This window comes from Pelodiscus sinensis, chromosome 2 (assembly GCF_052426305.1).
Source record: "Pelodiscus sinensis isolate ZL-2025 chromosome 2, ASM5242630v1, whole genome shotgun sequence".
Classification (NCBI taxonomy): Eukaryota; Metazoa; Chordata; order Testudines; family Trionychidae; genus Pelodiscus; species Pelodiscus sinensis.
In genome coordinates this window covers 28,331,788-28,337,794 of record NC_143053.1, presented here as the reverse complement: position 1 = coordinate 28,337,794, position 6,007 = coordinate 28,331,788, and the positions used below count along the sequence as shown (strand labels likewise).

Below are 6,007 nucleotides of genomic sequence, written 5' to 3'. Positions count from 1 at the left end.
CCCACATGTGGAGCCCTCCCCCGCCTCGGACGACACAGCTGATGTGCTTTGTGGGATGCCTCGGGGGTCCAGGGCAGGCTCCCTGCAGGCTCCTGGCTCTCGGCGTCCTCCACCTCCATGTCCAGGATGGGTCCCTCTGCCCCGGGGTTGATTACCACCCAGGAGGCATGCACTGCGTGAGCTTCCAGAATGCGGTCCAGGGCCTCGAAGTGAGGGCATGCCTCCGGGTTGGCCCCTGGCTGGGATGCCCTGGAGTAAGCCTGCCGCAGGTCCTTGATCTTGCAGAAGCCCTGCTCCTGGGTCCTCTGGTGGCCAGGCTGGTGTCCTCTGGTGGCCAGGCTGTCAGCCATATGGTGTAGACAGACGCATTCCTGTAGCTAGTGCAGAGATTGTGGACATTGGGGGACTCCCCCCCAAACCTCGATGAGGTCCACGATCTCCGCACTAGACCAGGCGGGTGCCCACCTTTTGCGGCTCCAGGCAGGCTCCTGTGAGCCGCCAGCCTGGTCCTGGGAAGAGGCAGAGGGCTGGGTGGCAGCGGGTGGCTGGCTCATCCCATGCCAGGTGCAGGGTCTGCTGGCTGGGTGCGGGCAGGCTTGCAACTGGCACAAGCACTGTTGCGAGACCGTGCCCCTTTAAGGGCTCCGGGACTGGGAGGGGGGCAGAAGAGTTTCTCTGGTTGTGCCCAGCATGGCCACCAGGAAAAGATGGGAAGGGCTAGCCTCCAACTAGTTCGAATTAAGTGGCTACACAGCCCTTAATTCGAACTACTTAATTCGAAGTAGGCGTTAGTCCTCGTAGAATGAGGTTTACCTAGTTCGAATTAAGTGCACCGCTAGTTTGAATTAAGTTCGAACTAGCGGTTTGCATGTATAGACGCTATGAAAGTTAATTCGAACTAACGGCTGTTAGTTCGTATTAACTTTGTAGTGTAGACATACTCTTAGGCTGTGTCTACATTGGCACCATTTTCCAGAAAAGGGATGCTAATGAGACCAGTCAGAATTGCAAATGCCGCGGGGGATTTAAATATCCCCCGCGGCATTTGCATGAACATGGCTGACGCTCTTTTCCAGCTTGGGGTTTTGCCAGAAAAAAGTGCCAATCTAAACGGGATCTTGCAGAAAATAAACCCTTTTCCAGAAAATCTCTTATTCCTACTTTCAAGTACTTTCAAGTAGGAATAAGGGGTCTTCCGGAAAAGGGTTTATTTTCCTCAAGATCCCGTCTAGACTGGCTCTTTTCTCCAGCAAAGCCCCGAGCTGGAAAAAAGTGGCAGCCATGTTCATGCAAATGCCGCGGGGGATATTTAAATCCCCCACGACATTTGCAATTCCGATTGGTCTTATTAGCATCCCTTTTCCGGAAAAGGTGCTAATGTAGACACAGCCTTAGTCTGTAACTGGAAAAATTTTAAAAACAACAAATAATCTAGCACAAGGCTACTCAACCCACGGCCTGTTGGTCGCATGCAGCCCGTGGCCCATTTATTTGTGGCCCACGCAGCAGTTTGGGTTTTCATGGGGCTCAACATGCAGCCTGCAGGTGGGATCTTTTGAACATGGCCTCCACTGGGAATACAGGCCACAACAGCAAGTCAATATAATGGTCTTCTGTTGATATGCTTTTTAGTGGTTAAATTCCTGGACTGTCATTGCTCAGTAAAAGTTCTCTCATATGGGTGGAAATCAGGTGAAGACTGCATTTTATTAATATAAGCAGAACTGACTTAAATGAGGCCTGCGTGTTGTGTAGTCTTTCCTTAATCTTTGTATTCATGCCTGTCAGTGTGAAAGAAACTATTTGCATATATATTTGCATGTATATGCAACCACACTTAAGTTGTGGCCCTTGGAATGTGCTGTGAGTATCACTGTGGCCTCCAGGGCTTCCAAGGTTGAGTAGCCCTGGTCTAGCAGCACCTTAAAGACTAAAAAACATGTAACAAACAAACAAATACTTAAGAACAATTTGCACCTTCTCTAGAAGCTTTATGTAGCATAAACACTCTAATTGACTATTTTTTTCCCTTTTATCCCTTCTTTTTCTTTTTCTGCCACCCATCCCCTATTTATTTTAGAACTGGACCTTTAATAACTCAATTCATCTGAAGAAGTGGGTTGCGCCCACAAAAGCTCATGATACCTTCTACATGTTTTGTTAGTCTCTAAGGTGCTGCTAGACCTAGAAATTACTAGGGAAGGAAGAGCTTCCATATGGGGAGAGATTAACAACACTGGGGCTTTTCAGCTTGGAAAAGAGATGACTAAAGGATGGGGAAATATGTTAGAAGTCTAGAAAATCATGAATGGTGTGGAAAAACAGAATAAGGAAATGTCATTTACTCTTTCACTAGCATAACACAAGAAGTCCTCCAATTAAATTTATAGGAAGCAGATTTAAAACAAATTATTTCTACACAGCCAACCTGTGGAACTCTTTGCCAGGAGATGATGGAAAGGCCCAAACTGTAATAGGGTTCCAATAAGAACAAAATAATTTCAAGAGGGATAGGACCATCAATGGCTACCCATCAGAATGGGCAACAATTTTATCACTAGCTTCTGTTTGCCAGAAGCAACAGGCGATGGACAGCAGGGCATGCATCGTTTGATGATTGCCTCTTCTGTTCATGCCTTCTGAAGCACTTGACATGGCCAAAGTTGGAAGACAGAATACTGTGCTAGATGGACCATTGATCTGACCCAGTATGGCCATTCTGATCTTACATAGAGTCCTAATGTATCTGTTCCACACAGTAACCCACTAGATCCCACTACACTTCAGGAGCTGAGATAGAGCTGAAGAGTGCTGACAGTCATTCTCTCTCTCTCTGCTGTTAGTAAGGAAGTAAGAATATATATTAAATTGTTAAGGCTAACCAGTATCCCTTCAGTGACTTGCCACAAGATGGCAGAAAGTTAATATTAGAGATGAGTGGGTCTAATATTTATTTAATTTTTCTTTCTTTTATATAGGAATTAGATATAGTGCCTTGTCAGCTAATTGTTAAGTTATCTGCCTTACTAGCCTAGAAAGAGGTTGATATGTGTTTGTGAGAGGGAGGGTGAATGGAATCCCATCTCCCCCCAAAATTTGCTGCTTGCCTTGTACTTAGCATGCTCGTCAACATTGCTGAAGCCTCTGTCCTCGGTCTGCTCCCCCACCATATCCTCACTCTCTTACCTCCTCTCATCTGGGCATGCACAGGTTCCCCCTCCCCTCCCTGCGCAAATCTGAAATGGCATCTCTGGTCCAGAGTTCTGAAAACATTCCCATTTTGTGTCTTAATTATCTCTATATAATTTATAGCAATACATAGTAATGGGACTTCTCCCCTTTATCAGAAGAGAATCCTCCACTTACATTATCTATTCCTTGACCTTCCTGCCTTTTGTTCTCTGCAGTTTACTGGAGCTTTCTAACTCTGTCACAGCCTCTTCTCTGGGTTTCCATTTCTCTTTGGCTTTTGAAAGTACCCAGCTGCCCTACCTAGATTATTCATGAAGAACTGGTAGGCTGGACCAGGTAGAAATTACAGGGATCCAGCACACCATGAGTGGGATAAATGCAAGAGTAACTCTAATTCTTACTTACAGACTCTTATTTCTTTGATCTATGTTCTCTAGTAATCACTCTAATTATTCACCATCACTAACACCACAGTCCAGTTTTTTCTTAAAGGGCCCAATCTACACTGTGACAAAAATATTTGCTTAAGATTTCCCTTTTGGGAAAGTTCATTACTTGATCCTAGCCTGGAGTGGGACATGTTATATAGGGCTGTGGAAAATACAGCCATGGATACAATGGTTTCCTCTTCATGTCGTCAGACACAGGTTTAAGGAGATGCCTGATAACTAGAACAGGGTGACTGGTGATGACCTGTGCACAGGCATAAGCTTAAAGACGCAGGAGAGCACACTGGTATGCCTTCAAATGATGGACGCATGCCCATCAGAAGCCAAATGCATAGAAATAATTTCCACCTCTTGAAAACTCTCTTTTGGAATGGAACTCACTCTTTGCATCAGGTTGGTGTCTGTAGCATATTTCATGGCAAATATGTGTTATATTTAAAAAAAAGAAATGTATCATGTATTTTGCTTTCCAGTTATACCTAGAGGAATCAACTGAGTTCAGACACAACTAGATTTAGTTCATGCAAAGTAAGAGAAAGTTTCTGTTCCAAACCGCTTACCCGCATTTAAGTGACTGATAACCCTGACAGATTAAACTGAAATAAATGTGTTTTTCATCAGCATTCTGAATAATGTGTACTCAGGAAAGCTGAATCACTACAAAAGGATGTAATTTATCATTATAAGCTGCTACTATAATGCAGTATTGGGGGATAGTCCATGTTTTTTAAAGGAATTGAAAGGTGATGATGCTGGGAATTATAGACTTATGATGCTTATTTAAATACTGAGAAAAGTATTTAAGAAAATCAATTCAGATTTGTTAGCTTATCTGATCCATCCCTGTTGTGATCATTCTGATGCTAGAAAGAGGCTAGAAAAACACTAATGATTTCCTTGTTGTGAGAGTGACTCCAGGTGATGCAGAGCAAGCGTACCAATTTCAAACATCACCCATCCCTCAGAGTCCACAATAGAGTACATGTCTGGAAAGGGAACATTCCAGTTCTTCTTGGAGTTTTTTCAGTCCAGTCCAGTTCTGCTCCCCAGAGGCTATAGCTAGCTGAAATACTTTACAGAAGCTCTGCACTAAAGTATGCCATGGCCAGCTCAGACCTAGTCTCATAGTCAGCGCGCTGCAGCTGATATCTCTTTGGTCCCTCACCTTCCTCCCTTAAAATGTGCTCAAAGAACAATAGATTAAATTGAATCTAGACCAGAGTTTAATGTATCTGGAAAACAATGATAGAGACAGCATACCCGTCTCTTATGATAAAGCATGCATCATAATCAAATGCAACACTTTAAAACACTCAACAAAACTGAGCATAAAGGAAACCAATGGATATAATTTCTTTATCTCTCAAAAGACTTCTGATAAATTCCTTTACAAGTAGTCATTAAAGAATATTTATAACTATAGAATAATATAAAGAGATAAAAACATCATGGATTGCAGACTGGTTCAATAGTAAGAATCAGAACGGATGGCCAGGAGTCATCACTAAAGGTGAGTCTACACAGCATCCTTACCTTAAAATAAGTTACACAATTTGCACTATGCAATTTGCATAGCTTATTTCGAGGTAATTTCAAAATAGCTTATTTTTCAATTTGGCATTGTCTACCCAGTACCAAATTTTGAAAAAAGCACTATTCCAAAATATCTCTTAACCCTCATGCAATGAGGTTTACTGGGACAGCAGAATAATGAGCCAGATATATTTTGATCTAACGGGCTTGCTCTTAAGATGCAGAGTAGTTATTTTGGATTACTGGAGGTATACTGAAATAGCTCCACAGTGTATACATAGCCTAAAAGAAGTCGACAGCAGTGTTCTTATAAGATCAGTGCTACCATTGGTTTTACATATATATTAAAGACTTAGAAGACAATAGTTAACTGGTAAAACTTGCTGAAAACACAAGTTGTTTAGGTTAGTCAGAAGACAGTAGGAGGAAAGACTTGAGAAAGTTCAGAGGATCTAACAAAAATCTAGGTAATTGGACAGCATGATGATAAAAGAAGTTTAACATAGATAAATACAGTATGGAAGCTGCAGTTTAAATTAATTGAATATTGATAGGCTTTGAAGTTCTAGTAAGCAATCAGGACAAATGATCTAGGGACACGATACATTTGCCTTAGTTTGCAGAAAGAAACACAGGAACATATTTTGGTGAAACAGAATAATATAGAAAAAATATAATGCAATTAGTGCACTTGTTCTTTAAAATACTCTATTGCTCTGAGAGAAGACTCCCTGTTCTTAAAATGGTGAATTCTGGAAGAACTGATAAGCACCCTTAGACTAGTTTGAATATATTTAACCTCCACTTACAAAATATGGAATACTATGGAAGTG

General features: G+C 42.2%; 1 protein-coding gene across 2 annotated transcripts in view; it reads right to left on the bottom strand.

Annotated features, from left to right (window-relative positions):
• Nucleotides 1–6,007, bottom strand: part of CSMD3 (CUB and Sushi multiple domains 3) — a 1,180,750-nt gene that overhangs the window by 754,038 nt on the left and 420,705 nt on the right. The gene's annotated exons all lie outside the window — the stretch shown is intronic.